Source organism: Cynocephalus volans, chromosome 9 (genome assembly GCF_027409185.1).
Source record: "Cynocephalus volans isolate mCynVol1 chromosome 9, mCynVol1.pri, whole genome shotgun sequence".
Lineage (NCBI taxonomy): Eukaryota > Metazoa > Chordata > Mammalia > Dermoptera > Cynocephalidae > Cynocephalus > Cynocephalus volans.
The window spans coordinates 35,294,156-35,312,170 of NC_084468.1; the positions used below are offsets into that span (position 1 = coordinate 35,294,156).

An 18,015-nucleotide genomic window follows, 5' to 3' on the forward strand; every position below is an offset into this window, starting at 1 on the left:
TATCAGCACCGCACTCTCCCGAGTGAGCCACGGGCCAGCCCAAAATGTTTATTTCTTTGTTCTACATATTCCTTAAAATTCTTACAGCATCATTGTTCTATAACAAGAGTATCATTTCAGTTTTTGTTATTTGAATCTTATGAATTTCTTTGTTCAAAGCAATATACTCTACAGTCTCTAAATGAGTTATTATAGACAGTGCCTTTGCTTCACAAATAACTGGAATATGGAGATAATAATTATTGCACACCAACTATCTATTAGGGACTAGTTATGTGTTTACACATTTAATTCTCACAACAATCAGTTGAAGTAAGATTACTATCATTTTAGAGATGAAGAAACTGAGACAGAGAGGCTAACTTGTTCCAAAGTTGCACAGTTAGGAAGTGGTGGAGCCAGTATATAAAGGTCTAGAAATGTTTGGCATAAAAGGCCTTACTTTTTCTACTCCAATTTGTTGTTATTAACAAGCTGTATGAATGGAAGCAAACTAGTCAACCTCTCCAGGCCTCAGTTTTCCCAACTGCAAAATGACATGAACTAAGTGAACAGATATGAGGTTGTTGGGAGGGAGTAGGGAGAGGAAAGAGGGAGGGAGGTTTTGGTAATGGGCCACAATAATCAACCACATTGTATATTGACAAAATAAAATAAGATTTAAAAAATGGAAAATGACATGAACTAGATGGTTTCTTAAATCCCTATTAAGGTTGGTGGTAGAGATTTCAAGTCGTCTACCCAATATCCATTAACCTATTCTTTCTTACCAATAAAATGAAGACAAAACCACTTAGCATATTTCCTTTTGTCTTTCACTCTTACCCTTATTCCTGCCTGGAATGCAGGCAATGCTAGTAGAGGAACATCATGTCCCAAATCCTCAATACAATGTTTTCTTCTAGTGTTCTAGTTAATGACTTTTGAACTTGACTCCAGGATCCGATGGTTTTTGTTTGTTTGTTTCGTTCTTTTTGTCTGTCTGTTTGTTTGGGGGTGGCTGGCTGAAATGGAATCTGAACCCTTGACCTTGTTGTTATAACACCATGCTCTAATCAACTGAGCTAACTGGCCAGCCCTAGGATCCAATGCTGACCTTCAAAGAAGTGTTTCCACCCCAGAGTATGAGCAGGACAATTATAGGTGTGCCAAAAGAAATATATTTAGATTTAAAACCATAGGTTTTGGGGTCTCAGCAGCTCAGGTGGTAGGTGGAGCAGCCACGGCCAGGCAGCCCAGCTTTGCAAAGGCTCTTGGTGCCATGGCCCACAGGCACTCAGCATGCGCCAGCAGGAGTAGTTAAGGAAGAGCCTAACAGGAGATCGGCAAGGTTGTCAGCTAAACCTGCTCCTGCAAAAGTGGAAACAAAGCCAAAAATGTCAGCAGCAAAGAATAAATCTTCAGACAAAAAAGTGCAGAAAAAAAGGGAAAATGGGGGCAAATGGAAAACAGGCTGAAGTGACTCACCAAGAAACTAAAGAAGATTTACCTACAGAGACTGGAGAAACTAAAAACAAGGAGAGTCCAGCCTCTGACGAAGCAGTAAAGAAAGAAGCCAAGTCTGATTAATACCATAATATCATATACCACGTCTCATCAGTGGTCCCTGTCACCTTATCAGTGGTCCCTGTCACCTTGTACAAAACTATTTTGCAAATGCAAGTTTTTTAGTAGTTCTAGAAACATTTTTAAGGAGGGAATGCCACCTCATCCCATTTTTTAAGTATAAAAGTATTTTTTAAAGAGATGAAATCATTTGCTGGTTGTCTATTTTGGGGAATATTGAATTATGGGAGGTTTTGACTGTCTTGGGTGTCAGCTTAACATTCCACGGATTGGGGAGGGGGTAGTTTTTATATCCTTTAATACAAAGCACATTTAATGGCAATTTGTAGTCACAGTTGTAAAGTTACATTTAATGTGTCTCGAACATTTAAAATTACTTCTATTCGCATGTTTTCTTTCTTTCTTTCTTTCTTTTTTTTTAAGATGACTGGTAAGGGGATCTTAACCCTTGATTTGGTGTTGTCAGCACTACGCTCTCCCAAGTGAGCTAACCAGCCATCCCTATATAGGATGCAAACCCGTGGCCTTGGTGTTATCAGCACCACACTCTCCCAAGTGAGCCACAGGCTGGCCCTTCCCATGTTGTTTTTTATCAGCACCGAACTCTCCCGAGTGAGCCACAGGCCAGCCCCCATGTTGTTTTTTAGTAGAATTGTTTCTTAAAGAAAACCACTCCTTAATCATTGCTCTCCCTGTCAGAATCGTGCGTACTCGGTAATATCTTTGGTCATTGTAGTGGATTGAATGTCCCCCCCAGATTCATTGAAGCTTGAATTGTGTCCCCCAAGTTCTATGTATTAGAAACTTCATCCCCACTGTGACTGTTGAAAGGATGGGAAATCCTATTATAGTAATTGAGAGGTGGGATCTTGAAGAAGTGATTAAGTTGTAGGACCATGCTGTAGTTATTGGATTAAAAATGGTGGTCACAGGCATGGTTCAGGGGGCTTTAAAAGACCATGATGAGGAGGTTAGTCTCTCTCTCTGCCTTCACCATCTAGCGATGTGAGGAGTCACTGTCACTACCACCAGATGTTCTCTTTGGACTTTGGACTTCCCAGCCTCAGAAACTGTAAGCAATAAATTTTGTTTTCTTTATAAATCACCCAGTTTCAGGTATTTATGTTATAAGCAACAGAAACAGACTCATACAGTTGTGGTAGTCCAGTTTTCCTAATAATTTTGTTAATGTGTTGTGAATGACTGAAAATGTGAGTATGTAGAGTATATGATATTAAATTGTGAATTGGTGAGACTTATGCAACAGCTTACCAACACCTGGAGACACTGGTACTTCATATCCTCTTAAAGGAAAATTTGCCTACAAATTTGAAGCTGTAAAGTCACTGGAATCACTTTTTTAAAAAATCATGATACATGGCTTTTTAGAATTTCAGTACGTAACGGTAAGAATTGTGTACCAGTTGAAATGTCTGTGTAAATAAATAAAAAATTAAAAAAAAAAAAAAAGAAATGTCTGTGTAATGGTCCTCAACACAACCAATAAAATCTCCACCATGGAAAAAAACAAACATAGGTTTTTCCTGAATATGAGAAAAATATCTCTCTGAAGTAATTTGGAAAATACAGAAAAATAAGAAATTAGAAAAAAAAAAAAAAAAAAAGGCTGTTATTCCATGAATAACAGAAAGAGAAAACCATCTTTGAAGTTTTGCTGTGTTTGACTTATCCTTCTGGCATGGTGCAAGAATTTATATTGGATTAGCTCTTCCACTGAAATCAACTGTGAAATGGACAAAACATATGTAGCCACTATAAAATAAATAGCATAAGACTGCAATTTCTGAAAGAAAGGAAACTTATGAGGTGATCCCCATGATTGAACAGCTCTCTGCCATTCAATCGTGGGGACAATTCCCCAACCATAGTGCAGAGGGCTTAATAATGAGCACAGCACAGAGGTCCTACTGACTGAGAAGGTAGATATGAGAGTCTGGGGCCTTTGAGTTGACTAAAATCTTTGGGGCAAGGCATTGGAGAGGAATGAGCCATGCAGAAAGGTGATCCCAGATACATATATCCCATCTATCAACACAGAAAAAACATCTGACAAAATTCAATAACGATTCATGACATAAGTTCTCAGCAAAATAGGAATAGAAGAGAACTTCCTTAGTCTGAGTAGGAACATGTACAAAAACTACAGCTAGTATCATAGTTAATGGTGAAATAGTGAATGCTTTCCCTCTATGATTCGAAATAAAGCTAGGATATGCACATTCACTACTTTCATTATATTGTATTGGAGGAATTATCAAATGTAACAAGGCAAGAAAAATAAAAATACAGAGATTTAAAAGTCCTAGAGTCCACAGGCCCAAGAATCAGGAGCTCCAATGTCTCAGTGCAGAGAAAGATGGACGTCCCAGCTCAAGAAGAGAGAGAACGAATTTGTACTCCCTCCACCTTTTTATTCTATTTGGGTCCTTGATGGACTGGATGATGTCCACACACAATGGTGGGGGGTGGATCTTCTTTACTCAGTCTACTGATTCAAATGCTAATCTCTTCCAAAAACACCCTCACAGACACACCCCAAAATAATGTTTTACTAGCTATTTGGGCATTCATTAGCCAAGTCAAGTTGACACATAAAATTAACTACCACTCCATCTTACCAACTTCCTTTCCCACATCCAAACTATCACCAAGTCCTCCTAGTCAACTTAAATTTTGGCATTCTCTCTTTTTCAGTACAAGTGCTTAAATCAAGGCTTAGATTAACACAATAATCTCTTAATTGGTCACTCTGCCTAGAGTCAAGCCCTCCACAAATCATCTTCCGTGTAGCTGCCAGGGTGATCTTTCTAAGATCTTTCTCTGACCACGTCATTTCCCCATTCAAAATCCTCTGCAGTACAGGACAAAATTCAAATTCCTTTAAATTTGGACCCCACACTCCACCCTATGCTTTGCACTATATTGGTCACCTCTGTTTCCTGCACACATCATTCTCTTGTACATGGTGTTTCTGCCATCTGGAATGTCCTTTCTGCCTGATTTCTTACTCATATCTATTCATCCTTTCAAATAGGTGACTATAACAATCAGTTGTGTTCTGTGATACTTTCCTGAACCTCACAATGTAAATATCCTCCTCTGCGCTATTTCACTCCCTTGCATATGCTTCATTTGTTTTATACATCACACAGTTTTATTGTTTATTAACATGACTGTCTTCTCAGCTCAGCTGTGAGCATCTTAAAGACAGAGACTGACTCACAGTTATAATCCAATGCAAAAGACGGGGACTAGCATGTGGCTGCTGCTCTGGAACAGTTTATCGAACTGAGCTGAAAATCCTGCCACATTAGGAGAACTTAGGAAGGACAGAGAAGAGATGAAATGCTGAAAATTCCAAGCTTAGACTTTGCTGTGGCTAAATTCTAGGATGCCCACCCAAAGAGTCAGCTCTGGGTCAACTTCACCTCTCTGGCTTACTGAAAGAACTCGAAGATCCTGGTAAATGTGTTGGCAACAGGAGAGACAAATGGTTTGTGAATCTTTAGAAAAGTGGTAAAAACAAAGCACTGGATGAAATCACTAAAAAATAAGTGGATCTAAACTAAGCTTTCTTCCTTTCTTTTTTTTTTTTTAAAAAAAAAGATGACCGGTCAGGGGATCTTAACCCTTGTCTTGGTGTTGTCAGCACCATGCTCTCCGAAGTGAGCTAACCGGCCATCCCTATATAGGATCCAAACCCGTGGCCTTGGTATTATCAGCACCACACTCTCACAAGTGAGCCACGGGCTGGCCCTTAAGCTTTCTTCCTTTCTGATAGGGTTCCTACTCTCCCTGGTCGAACCCCCCCTGCAAGGTAGTACAAGAGAAGGGCATGGGCCTTGGAGTCAGATGAGGATGAATTCCAATTCCAGTTCCACCACTTACCAAAAGTGAGTCTTAGACATGCAATTTCCCTGAGCCTCTCATGTAGCCCAAATGTAATAGGGCTTCTTTGGGCTAGCTGTCCCCTTACCCAGGGCCTTTCTTGAGACCAATTTGATACAAATCTTATTATAAGACAACAACGACAACAAAAATTCCAACTTTGAAGGCATTGATAAATAATGGGGATTATATTATACATGAAACAGCAAAAACAATAAAATCTTCTATAATCTGACTCCTTCCCTAAAAGCCCTCCCCGCTTAGGGAATCTACATCCTCTAATCACTTCTAACTCCCTAAAAAAAAGGGCCGGCTGGTTAGCGCAGTTGGTTAAGAGCATGGTATTGGTAACACCAAGGTCTAAGGCTTGGATCCGCATACCAGCCAGCTACTAAAAAAAAAAAGAAGCCAAAATGCTACCACTTTCTCTACAAAATTCTCCAGCTACATTTTTCCTTCTGCTTTCCTACCAGTCCATAAAGCTATAGGTAGACAACAATATTTAGAAAAACAGAATGTGAATGTGGTTAGCCAAAACCAGACCACATTCACGTATGCTCTAGGGATTCTTAATGCTTCTGCCACAGTAAAAATTAAAATAATAATATCTGCCTTAGAAAGTTTTTGAGGGGACTAAATTAAAAACATGAAAAAGGCTTGACCTGGCCACTCAAATGGTAGGCATTATTATTCATTACTACTCTTATTACTGTGATAGAACAAGAAAATGGTGTGGACCTTTATATCCTTATTTTTTAGAGGTGGTTGACAAATGTTCATGGACAAGGAGGTCTGGATGATAATATAGTTTGTTGGTAGCTGAATTTTTTTTTTTTTCCTTTGGTGGCTGGCCAGTACAGGGATCAAACCCCGGACCTTGGTGTTAGCAGCACCACATTCTAACCAAGTGAGCTAACTGGCCAGCCTTGGAAGCTGAGATTATTCATGCAAAGGTTGAAACAGAGTTTATAGCAGTTTGTCAATGGCCTCTATGACCCTATCCTGGTAAACATTTTTATGAATGATTAGCCTGGAGGAAGTATGCTTATCAAATTCACAGACAATACAAAATAAGGAGTGCTTACTGGGTGATAAGCTGAATGACAGAATGAAGATTCCAAAAGATCTAAAAGGGCTGATCCAAGAAGTAATTTAATGCAAAGCTTAATGTATGTGTGCCTGAAAAATTATAACTGTTGCAGAAAAACAGGATGAGACTTGAGTTTACTTGTACTTCAAGTGAAAAAAATTGGTACATCTTGTTGACTACAACATGAGCATTCACTGTTGTGTGAAAGCTAAGCAGTAATCACAACATGGTGGCCCTACACATCTGGCCGGTACAGGGATCAATCCCTGGTGTTATCAGTACCACACTGTAACTAACTGAGGTGTCTGGTTTTGATTTATGTTCCCATCTCCCTAGAGCATACAGTAGTGGTGTCACAGCCTGAAAATCCTAGATTCCAGTCTTGGCTCCTGCACTTACTACTTGCATGACCTTGGGTATGTTGGTGAACCTTTCTGGGAGCTTCCTAGCCTTGAAATTCAAGAGAGGTAGGGAGGAGATTTTGGAATCAATTATTTCTAAAAGAACTTCTAGTCATGAAATTCTATTTCAATTATTTAATTCAAGGACACTGCCCATCTTAAGAAATTTAGCTTAGCATATTAACTAATTGCCATTTTTGGTATCAGGGATATTTTACTGGATGTAAATGGTGTAAATCCAAGTCACATTATTTCAGGCAAAACAGAATTATATAAGCTCTCAGAATTTGAGAAATGGCTAAACAATGAAACTATGGGAAGGACAGAGATATAGCTGGGCCTAAGGAACGCTGATAGCCATACTAAGACAAACTTTAATTCTAAGAGAAGTAAGATTTGGAACCAATTAGTTGATTTAGATGAGAAAGCCAGCCTAGGTTGATGATTTAGGGAAAGAAGAAAGGAGAGGGGCTGAGGACTAAGCTTTGTTGAATGTCTACTGTGTATCAGGTTCTGTTCTAAGTTATTTCAAGTATGTTATCTCTTTTAATCTTACCAAAAAATATAGAAACTTAAGTTCAGAGTAGTTTTTAAAACTTGCCTAAAGTCAAGTAATAGAACTAAAGAAGTGGCAATGGCAAATGTAATTTTCACCGGTTTGGTCTAAAGATGCTCAACTAATAATATGCTCGCAAATACTACTTAATAATGGTAGCTAACACATTTATAGTGCTTATTGTGTGACAGGAACATATATATGTTATATATATGTTAATTTTAAAATAATCTTTATTTTGAAATAATTATAGGTTCACAGGAAGTTGCAAAGATAGTACAGAGAGGTCCTGTGCACCCTTCACCCAGTTTCCCTGAATGGTTACCTCTTACATAATTATAGCACAATTTCAAAATCAGGTATTTGACACTGGCACAATATGTGTGTATGTTATTTTATCACAGGTAGATTTGTGAAATCACAACTACAATCAAGTTCACTGGTGTTGACATTTTACCTTACCTCCCTTTACCTTCCCCCATTTATAATTGTCTTAAATCTTTTCTCTACATACATTGAGAGCCATATTAGACAACGTTATAATTTTTGCTTCAACTGCCAAATGTAACTTAGTAAATCCAAGATAAGGAAAGTCTATTGTATTTACCTATATTTTTGCTCTTTCCATGTTTCTTCTTTCCTGATGTTCCAAGATTCTTTTATCATTTCTTTTTGTTTAGAGAACTTCCTTCAGCCATTCTTTAAGGATATAGATCTACTTGTGACAAATTCTCTTAGTTTTTCTTCATCTGAGAATGTCTTCATTTGCCTTCATATCTACTTTTTTTTTTTTTTTAAAGATGACTGGTAGGGGGATCTCAACCCTTAGCTTGGTGTTGTCAGCACCACGCTCACCCAGTGAGCTAACCGGCCATCCCTATATAGGATCCCAACCCGTGGCCTTGGTGTTATCAGCACCACACTCTCCCGAGTGAGCCACGGGCTGGCCCTCACATCTACTTTTATGTCTTCGTATATTATCTCTGGATATAGGATTCCAGATTGACAGTTCTTTCAGCACTTCAAATGTGTCGTGCCACACTCACTTCAGTAACACATGTACTAAAATTGAATGATACAGAGAAGATTAGAATGGCCCCTGCACCTCCATGACATGCAAATTTGTGAAGCATTCTGTATTTTTTCTATATATTTCCATATCGATAGATTTTTATACAATCACATAATACTGTTGTGCTTTTTTTTTTTTTTTTTTTTTTTGTGGCTGGCTAGTACAGGTATCAAACCCTGGACCTTGGTGCTATTAGCACCACACTCTAACTAACTGAGCTAACTGGCCAGACTCTGTTGCAATTTTTTTTTTCATTTAATTTTGTTTTAAAAAGATGACTGGGGGACTAGCCCGTGGCTCACTCGGGAGAGTGCGGTGCTAATAACACCAAGGCCCCGGGTTCGGATCCCATATACGGATGGCCGGTTCGCTCACTGGGTGAGCGTGGTGCTGACAACACCAAGCTAAGGGTTGAGATCCCCCTACCAGTCATCTTTAAAAAAAAAAAAAAAAATTAAAAAGATGACCGGTAAGGGGATCTTAACCCTTGACTTGGTGTTATCAGCACTACACTCTCCCGAGTGAGCCACAAGTTTCTGTTAACTAAAAAAAAAAATCCATTTTCTCTCAGTTGTTCAGACTGAATAATTTTTATTGTTCTATCTTCAAGTGCACTGATTTTTCTGTCTTTTCTATACTTCTGTTGAGTCCATCAGTAAGATTTTAATTTTTGTTATTGCATTTTTTAGTTCTAAATTTCTGCTTGGTTCTCCTTTATATATTTTCTTTTCTAAGATTTTCTATTTCTTGGCTGAGACTTTCTATTTTTTCATTTGTTTCAAGCATGCTTATAATTGCTTGTTATTTATTTATTTTTTTTTAAAGATGAGCGGTAACGGGATCTCAACCCTTGGCTTGGTGTTGTCAGCACCACGCTCAGCCAGTGAGCCAACCGGCCATCCTTATATAGGATCCGAACCTGTGGCCTTGGTGTTATCAGCACCACACTCTCCCGGGCGAGCCACGGGCCGGCCCATAATTGCTTGTTATCATAGCTGCTTTAAAATCCTTGCCAAGGGCCGGCCCATGGCTCACTTGGGAGAGTGTGGTGCTGATAACACCAAGACCACGGGTTCGGATCCCTATATAGGGATGGCCGGTTAGCTCACTTGGGAGAGCATGGTGCTGACAACACCAAGTCAGGGGTTAAGATCCCCTTATTAGTCATCTTTTAAAAAAAGAAAAAATTATAATTATTTGTAGGTGTTATGACTATTTACAAATGAGAGGGAAAAAAATCAACTAAAAACTTTTTAAAAATATTGAGTTCAGTTAGGTAGCTGATTACAGGGTAATTATATAAAATAACTTTTCCTTCCCCCAAAATAACCAATTAGAAAGCAGAGTAAGTTAAAAGATTCTGTTCAGGAAAAATTATCCAAAACCTGTAAATAAAGCAAAAAAATGATTATATGACCTCTTAATATACTAGAACATTTAAAATTAATGGACATGATGCAGGAAGTGCCCTGGGCTCTCCCGAGGTGAGGCAGTGCAGGGCTGAGAACCTCAGCCGTGCCCGCCAACACTTGCAACCAGCCCAGTGATGAGTAAGCCACTGCTAGAAGCCCCCTGGTCTCCCATGCAGGAATGAGGGGGGTGCCACAGGCCTCAAACCCGCCTTTCCTCCTTCCTTGTTCTCCCATTCTATTTTGTTTCCCTTTCCCCTCTCCTCCTCCCCCCAACTGCTCTGCAACAACATCACAGAATGTAAAGCAAAATAGTAATATTAATACATAAACTTAATAAAAATAAACAAATAAATAAAATTAATAGACTTTTGAAATGCAGCTTTAGATTTTACATAAAGTTGAGCAGATAGTACGGATTTTCCATATACCTCCTCCTCCTGTCCCCTTCCCCCCACAGTTTCTCCTGTTATTAACATTTTGCAATAATGTGGCACATTTGTTACCATTGATAAACTAATATTTGTACATTATTATTAACTGAAGTCCATAGTTGACATTAGGGTTTACTCTTTGTGTATAGTTCTATGGGTTTTGACAAATGGATAATGTTACAGTCATGGATCATACAGAATAGTTTTGCTGGCCCCCCCAAATTTCCTGTGCTGGCCCTATTTATCCTCTTTTTTCTCTCTCCCTGTAGTAATCACTGGTCTTTTTTACTGTCTCCTTTTTACACTTTCCAGAATGTCGTATAGTAGTATTGTAGCCTTTTCAGATTGGCTTCTTCCACTAAGCAATAGGCATTCACCATTCCTCTATGTCTTTTCCTGGCTTGATAGCTGTTTCCTTTCATTCCTGAATAATGATCCACTGTATGCATGTACCACAGTTTGTTTATCCATTCACCTTCTAAAGGACATCTTCAGTTATTGGCAGTTAGGAATACAACCTCTATAAACATTCACACGCAGGTTTCTGTGTAGATGTGTTTTCAACTCATTTGTGTAAATACTAAGGAGCATAATCGATGGATTGTATAAGACTATTTTTAGTTTTATAAGAAACTGCCAAACTGTCTTCTAAAATGGCTGTACCATTTTGTATTACCTCCAGCAATGAATGGGAGTTCCTGTTGCTCCTTATCCTTGTCAACATTTGGTATTGTCAGTGTTTTAGATTTAGCCATTCTAATAGGTATGTGGTAGTATCTTGTTTCAATTTTTAATTCCCCGATAACACAGATACTGAGCATCTTTCATATATTTGCCAACTCTATATTTTCTTTGGTGAGGTATCCATTCAAATCTTTAGCCTACTTTTTAATTGGGTTGTTTGTTTGATTATTGTTGAGCTTTAAGAGTTCTTTGTGTATATTTTTTTGGTGGCTGGCTGGTAAGGGAATCCGAATCCTTGTCTTTGGTGTTATCAACACCGTACTCTAACCGACTGAGCTAACCAGCCAGCCCATCTTTGTATATTTGGGATACAAAATATCAGATATATAGTATATCATTATATCAATATATCAGATATGGCTTTGCAAATATTTTCTTCCATTTTATGGTTATCTTTTCATTCCCTTAACAGTGTCTTGTGCAGAACAAAAGTTTTTTTTATTTTTTAGGTGGGTGGCCAGTATGGGGAATGAACCTCTGACCTTGGTGTTATAAGGCCGCTCTCTAACCAACCGAGCTAACCAGCCAGCCCTATGAAGTCCAACTCACTCATTTTTTTCCTTCCTAAATTGTGCTTTTGGTGTTGTATCTAAAAATTCATTGCTGCCTGTATCAGCCAGCCGCAAAAAAAAAAAAAAAAATTCATTGCCAACCCAAGGTCACTTAGCTTTTCTCCTACTTTATCTTCTAGAAGTTTTGTAGTTTTTTGTTTTACATCTAGGTCTGTGATGATGTAAGATGTAAGGTTAGTGTCTAGATTCATTTTTGTGCTTGTAGATGTCCAGTTGTACCAGCACTATTTGTGAAAAGACTATGCTTTCTCCATGGAATTGCCTTTACTCCTTGTCAAAGATCAGTACACTATATCTGTATGGGTCTATTTCTGGGCTCTCTATTCTATTCCATTAAACTATATGTTTTTTCTTTCACTAAAATCACACTGTCTTGATTGTCATAGCTTCATAGTAAGTCCTTAAATTGGCTAGTGTCAGTCCTCTTTGTTCTTCTTCAGCGATTCTGTGCTAGAGCATTTTTGTATTTTTTTATCATATGTATGTGTGTGTGTATATATATGTGTGTGTACATATATATATATTTAAACCTACAGCACATAATATTCCCAGGAAGTCTCTCATCCAAGTACTAACCAGGCCCAGCCTTGCTTAGCTTCTGAGATCAGATGAGATCAGGCATCTTCATAGAGCATTTTTTTAGAGCATCTTAAAACAAGATTGTCCAGGGATCATCTGACGTAGAAAATATAACTCTGACAATAATTGATTAAGGACCAGACATTTTCCAACCCTGTAACAGTAGAGCTTAATTTTTAGAAATGAATAGGGATACAATTATTTTTTTCTTTCTGTTGGTAGGGAGGATGACCCCAGGGGTTATGTTTTATTGCCCCCTGGGACACTAACCAGTTTTGTATCTAATTTAGCAATCTTATTTCAGCATTCCTTTCCCCACAAAGTATTGTTGGGACTCAGAGGCTGTTATCCCAAAATATAGTGCTTTGACATGCTGGAATAAAGCAGCAGGCTCAAGGTCTCTCTGACTTTCCCCCAAACGTGACTCCTGTCTCTCAATCCTCTGTCACTCTCCGAAGTACAGCATGAAGCTTTCCCTTCTAAAGTCTGGACCCATCAAAGAAGAAAACAATTACCTCTGGTTATTTCCCTTCATTTTCATTAACTTAGCTCATGTCTCAGGAAGGACTAGAGTCTGTCAACGCAGCTGGAGAGACTTTTGTCACAGACCATTGTCTTCTATTTTGATCTCATTCAGTATTTCAGAGTATCATTTACCAGTCATCTGCTCTATGGGCTCAACAGACTTTGTCCCAGGCCATTGTGTGTTCTCCAAGCCCATTGAACCCCACTAAGAATCATTTTTTCCTACATCCCCCTTCCCTTTCTCTATGAAGATGGTGGGTATATAAGCATCTGTACCCCACTGGGCTATTGGACACTCATACTGCAATTTCCCCTGTGCATTGCCCCCCCCACCAGCATGTTAAAATAAAATTTGTTATGCTTTTTCTTCATTTTAATCTGAATTTGTCAGTAATTTTTAGTGAAACTTCAGGTGTGAAGAGGAAGCTTTCCCTGGGCCTCTACACTATGTATTTCTAGTTCCCTTTTTCTGAAGGAGCTCAAATATTTTACTGGTTTTTCTCATTACTGAAGTAAATAAAACTTTGACATGATTTCACTATCTGTTTGTATGATAAATAAAAAAATTAGTTTAAGTGGCTAATAAAAAAATTAGTGGCTGACTGGTTAGCTCAGTTGGTTAGAGGGCAGTGTTATGACACCAACGTCATTGGTTCAGATCCCTGTACTAGCCAGCCACCAAAAAAAGAAAAAGAGAGAGAGAGATTATGTTATCACAAAATAAGCTTAGATAGCGCCGGCCCCGTGGCGCACTCGGGAGAGTGCAGCGCTTGGGAGCGCAGCGGCGGGTTCGGATCCTATATAGGAATGGCCGGTGCTCTCACTGGCTGAGCGTGGTGTGGGTAACACCAAGCCAAGGGTTGCAATCCCCTTACCGGTCACAAAAAGACAAAAAAATAAAAAATAAAAAAATAAGCTTAGATAATTATCTAGCAATAAACATTGCAATTATCTAGTACATAAAACAACATGAAATTTTACTGACAAGTCTTGAATAAATAAAAAGACATGCTTCTCTATTGGAAGACTCAAAATTTTAAAGATTTTAACATCTTCCCCAAATCACTTATAAATCTAATTCTACTCCAACTAAAATTCCAAGGAGATTTTTTCTTTTTTTCAAACAAACCACGCATTTTGTTTTATTTTATTTTATTTTTTGGCAGATGGCCAGTACAGAGATCAAAACTATGGCATTTTATTTTATTTATTTTATTGTTTTATTTTCCCATATAGTTTATAAAAAGCACAGTTAATATACCATTCACTTTGTTGCTTTTTGAGTACAAGTATTTGCTGCCCTTGTGAACTCACCCCTACTCCAACTCTTGACCAAATACACCTAAGAAAGGAATGTCATGTTTAGGGAGGGAATCACATAATCTTTCTTTGAATCTGGCTCAGTATTAAACTTTTTCTTTTTAATTGAATCATAGTTGATTATGCATATTTTTTGGATTCAATGTTGACATGTGTTGATTAAATCAATATTACTAGTATATATATTGTTACAGATTGTACTTATTCTTTATGCCCTTTGTCCAATCTCTCCCTATCTACCTCTCTCTCCCCGCTCCCTCCACTGATAACCCTAGATTTCTTCCCAACCTCTGAAAGAATAATGGTTACTCTGTTGATTTGTTGCCTACATGATCTGTCCAATGCTGAGAGGTGTGTTCAGGTCCCCCAACATTATCATAGAGCAGATGCTTCTTCTGTCACTCTGTAATGGGCTTTGTGGAGAGAGACATCTTCTTCTTTTCTTTGGTCTCTGCTGCTGCTGGTGACTCTCCTTGTGTCAATGCACTCCAGTGGCTGGTGGACCATCTGCGTGGCGGTTGTGATGTCTTGCCACATTCACGGCAGCCTTGGTTACTATGGTGGCTGTGGTGGGCCACCCACATGGAGGTGATGTTTTTGGCATGCTACTTGGTGCTGGCGGTGTGCCTGGTTGTGGGCAGGGGGGGGCGTCTGGTCCCCGGATCCATGCCCCAGGCCCCCAGTGGGGCCCCAAGGCGCTCGCAGTGTGCCTGGTTGAAAACCATGGCATTTTAAATCTAAGAATTCCTTGAAAAAGAAACACGCTGTTAGATATTAAGGTATAATTTAAAGCTGTTAAGAATCAAGCCATTTTCTTGAACAGACAGTAGAGCCAGAATACAGACTCAACCATTTATGAAGATTTAGTATATGATAAATGTGACATTTCAAATTGGTAGATAAATAAATAGTTTAATAAGCAGTGATAGGTTGGCTTAGGAAAACCAACCTCAACTCCTACCCCACAACATTCACCCTGCACAACAGTATGTTATTCTACTTACTGCTTCCCAAACATGTGATGCTATTTTTATGCTTCCTTGCCTTTGTAGGTGCTGTTCCCTCTGCCTGGGATTCCTTCTCCCTCTCATCCACTTGCTGAAATCCTATTCTTCTTTCAAGATCCAAATTAATAATCTGTGAAAGTTTCCTACCTTGTCCAAACAAACTTACATCCTTTTTTGTGCAGCTATGATATCTGCCACATATCTCTACTATCACACTCATCATGTTCTATTGTGGTTAATTTCTTTTCTTTCTTTCTTTCTCTCTCTCTCTCTCTCTCTCTTTCTGTTCGTTCTTTCTGTGGCTGGCAAGTATGGGGATCTGAACCCGTGAACCTGATGTTGTAAGGCTGTGCTCTAACCAACAGAGCTAACCAGACAGCCCTTGTAGTTATTTTTGTGTATTTCTTTATGAGGCTGTGAGCATCTTACAGCTGGAGACCAACTCTTTTTATTGTTGTATCTTGATATCTAGTACAAGGTACTTCATAATGGATGCTCAATAAATATTTTTTGAATTAATGAATGAAATTAAAGTGACAGTGCCTTGAGACTATGAAGTGATGAATAAATGGATGGCTGTCATAAGCCCGTGTGGTGGTCATGAGCATGGGCTCTGACACCAGAATGCCTCAGTTTGAATCTCATCTCCCTTCTTACTAGCTGTGTGATCTTGAGCAAATGATTTAACCTTTCTATGCTTTAGTTTCCCCATCTGAAATGGGTATAATAGTGGTTACTTCATAGGATTATTGTGAGGATTTTAAAAAGTTAACATAGACTTCTGCTTCCAGGAAGAAATGGAATAGATGTACTTTTCTCTATTTCTTCCTGTAAGAACCCAAATGCCCCAAGGGATCACACCCTGATCACATAAGCCCTTCTCGGCCGCACCCCATCATGGCGCTGGTTGCCCTTCTCTTCCGCATTCTCCTTCCCGCCGGCGAATCACACGCCAATCAGCTCCCCCCCAAGCCCCATACGGTATGCTAAACAGGGATTGTATTTTAAACCAATCAGCTTTCCCTTAAAACCCTATATATATGTGTGTGTGCTGCCTAATAAAACAAGCTCTCTCCGGTGGATCGTCAACTGGTGTTGACTCGTCCTTTTCACTTCCATTAAATGCAACTAAAATCTCTGGGCATTCTATATAAAACAAAATATAAGAAGACTCTTAAAAGTGTAAAGGAGAAAGCAGATCAGTTAGAGACCTCAGTACTCAAGGAGCAACATGGTGGTGGGTTTCCGTATTCAAACTGGATACTGGAAAAGCCAGCAACCTCAAAATACCAACAGACACAGATTTTAAAAACTATAACAAAAAAAGCCTCAAGAAAAGCCTGTTCTCTTTAGCCAAAGGACCGGGAAAGGAGCAGCCTAGCAAGACAGAAAACCTTTACATAATAACTGCTCTACTTCTGGTCAAACATCATAGGAAAAAAAAAATAACAAGCCTGTGGCCACCTAAACCATCAGCAGCAATAACCAGTGGGGAGCTGAGACTTCTACTCTTTCCAAACTATAATGAGTCATTCTGAACCGCCCCCCACCGCCATCCCCTGCCAGAGAATAATGTCAGAGAAAGCCAAATGGAAAGCCTGGACTTTCATCTTTGCCTGGAGGTAAAGAGCACTGGATTCCCTGTAGTGTCAGTAGAGACCACATGGGAAACCTGGACATCCATCCCCACCAGAGGCACCCTTCTACATCCTTGCTGAGTGATATTAGAGGAAACCTAGGGGACAGTCAGGACTTTGAACCACCTCTCAGTGGTTACAAAGCCACATACAAACCCCCACAGTCTTGGTGGAGGCCATGTAGGGAACCAGAACTCCCACCCTCAATAATTACTAATGTAATGCCCTTTCCTCCTAGTGGGGCCCAGAAAATGATATCCCAAAGTGAAGTCCTCAGAAGCAGACTCAAAAGCAAAGTTTTCCTCTGACTTTCTCCTGCCCTTCTGTCTCTCAGCCTCATTCTCCCCTGAAGCAAGCCATAGCCTCTAGAATCCGTCTTCCCCAAGGTGGGTCATAGATATACTCTAATCCTACCACCTGCCTTTCTGTCTTGGAGCCAGCCATAAAGAAGTTCTCTGAGCTGCCTAATCTGAACGTAGGTCATAAAACCCCCATTCCAGAAAAGGTCCTTCCCCATACCCTGGAGGAATGAATGCTACACAGAGAGGCCAAGAAGAATCTGAATAGACAGGACTTGCTGGGTTTTCCCTCAGTCTATTAGCATTGGATCCTACTTTTCTTGTCCAATCACTTCTCTACATGACTGGGCCTGCTTCCAAGAATCTAAGCATAAATATGGACAATTTCCCCTACATCTTTGGATCTTCATTCTGAAGGCTCCCATGTCACATAAAACTATGATATAATAAAATTTGTTATGCCTTTTCTTCAAATTAATCAGTGTTTATCAGGTGATATTTCAGAGAACTTTCAGAAGGTTGAAGGGCATATCCTCCCTTGGCCCCTACACTCTTCTCAGGGTATCAACAAAGGAGAACGTCGACTTCTACCACACCTAACAGTAATGAGGCAGCATCCCTCCTTTACCCTCCAGAGCAGGGTCAGAGGAGGCCTAATAATAAGATTTAAATAAGACCTAAAGTCTTATAAGACCCCAAATGCCCAGGTTTTAATATAAAATTACTCATCATACCAAAACCCAGGAAGATCTCAAAGTAAATAAGAAAGACAATTAATAGATGCCAACTTCAAGATGACACACATATTAGGATTATTGGCAAGGATTTTTTTTTTAAGATGTCAAGTAAGGGGATCTTAATCCATGACTTGGTGTTGTCAGCACCACGCTCTCCC

At 39.3% G+C, this 18,015-nt stretch overlaps 1 non-coding gene across 1 annotated transcript; it reads left to right on the forward strand.

The window, feature by feature from the left end:
* Positions 1-8,555: 8,555 nt before the first annotated feature.
* On the forward strand, positions 8,556-8,666 carry LOC134386683 (U6 spliceosomal RNA). Its single transcript, XR_010024513.1, has one exon. It is a non-coding gene; the product is annotated as a U6 spliceosomal RNA (small nuclear RNA).
* Positions 8,667-18,015: the final 9,349 nt, after the last annotated feature.